Source organism: Apium graveolens, chromosome 3, assembly GCF_009905375.1.
Source record: "Apium graveolens cultivar Ventura chromosome 3, ASM990537v1, whole genome shotgun sequence".
Lineage (NCBI taxonomy): Eukaryota > Viridiplantae > Streptophyta > Magnoliopsida > Apiales > Apiaceae > Apium > Apium graveolens.
Window position 1 is genome coordinate 230,057,463 of NC_133649.1, and position 1,684 is coordinate 230,059,146.

Consider the following 1,684-nt stretch of genomic DNA (forward strand, 5'->3'; position numbering starts at 1 on the left):
TGCTCAACCTCGGTTTCTCCTTCTTCAGCCTCTATCTCAAATCCCTCAACATCATATGTTTCCTCTTCTTCTTCATACAGGGAGTCATCCTGTTCCACATAATCCTCATCTTCCTCTTCACTGTGTTCTTGGTTTCTATTGTCCTGATTATGGCTTCCCTGGTCCTCAGACCCAGGGTTCGCCCTAGTTCCAATCTTTCTTGGCGGCATGATTCTGATAATAATAAAAACAATTATTGGGAAAATTCAATGTTAGGTCACAATCATATACAACATTGTGCCTTGCACAGCTCTTATAATGGGGAGAACGTATATCACAATTCTATTATTTTAAGAAAGTTCTAATACGAAGTGCAGTAATAATAATAATAAAACAGTGATCCCGTCACTATGGAACTGAACCGAAAGGAAACAAATATATACATAATGCGAGAATACATAGTTTGATCTGGTCAAAAGTACAACAGTGCTACAGTCATCTGTCCCAAAAGTGATACACAAGAGTCTATCTGTCTAGTCAGAAAAAGGGATGCTATATACAAGTCAACTATCCCGGAAAATTGGCTCTTACTAAGGCCTCGGCTAACTAGACAACTAGACTATTCCATCATCAATCCTGAATCACACACCGGAGCGGGTCAGCTCCCAAACCCTTTCCATCGCACGACGGAAGATATAGTCAGCCTGCCGCCTGGAGATCCTACCATGCCTGTCCCCCTGGAGAGATCTGAGTCTCGCTCGGGACGTGAGCTCTATCCCCGTAAGCTCCCTCCTCAAGGATCGGGGTATAGAAGCCCTGGTCTCATAAGCTCGGGTACGCCTACCCGCCCTCTCTGCATCCAACTCCCTCCTGGCCTCATCCAGTCGGGCCTCGGCAACAGCCACTCGGGTCCTCAAAACATCCTGAACATATCCATGAGCTAACGAAGACTGCCTGTGGGCAGGGTCAAGAGGTGGTGAATCCGGAGCCGCTGAGGGTGCCTCCTCGGTCTGCCTAGGCTCGGAAGTATGGGTCTCTGAGCTGTCATCATCAGGATTCCAAGATAGTGGTGGAGGGGTAGGGGCTCTGACCACCGGAAGTGTGGGTAAAGGGATACCAGCATACACTACCATAGGTCCAACACGCTCCTCAGCTACTGGGACCTCATCCGGGTCCTCCTCATCTGAAATAGCAATGACCTCCGTCTCTGACTCCTCTGAGGGGTCCTCCTCATCCTCCTCCATCTCAGGCTCCTCCTGATCCTCAACATCTAGCAGTGCCTCATCATGCTCACGCTCGAACATCTCAGGGTCCTCCATCTCAGGCGCCTACACATTAAACGAGCTAAGTTACTATCATGATACTTATAAGGGTTCCCGTAAGGGTTTTAACTGTCAGCACTACTTTAAGTAGTCCGACCATGAACTTGGCAAGAGTTCTTATTATCTTTATGAGTTTATTATTATATCGTCGCATCATCTCTGAGGTTTATAACGCTTAGCTCTGATACCATTTCTGTAACACCCCCAGATCCGGGGCCGGGGATCCGGGTTGTCACGGTCTTTCTTTCCACAATATCACTTCACTTAATTAATAATAAATAACCTCATACTGTGACCCCACACTAACACACACCACAACCCGTTATAGTCTCAGAGATGAAATTGAAATAAGTACAAGTCTTTGAATCCACAATTTTAAAATT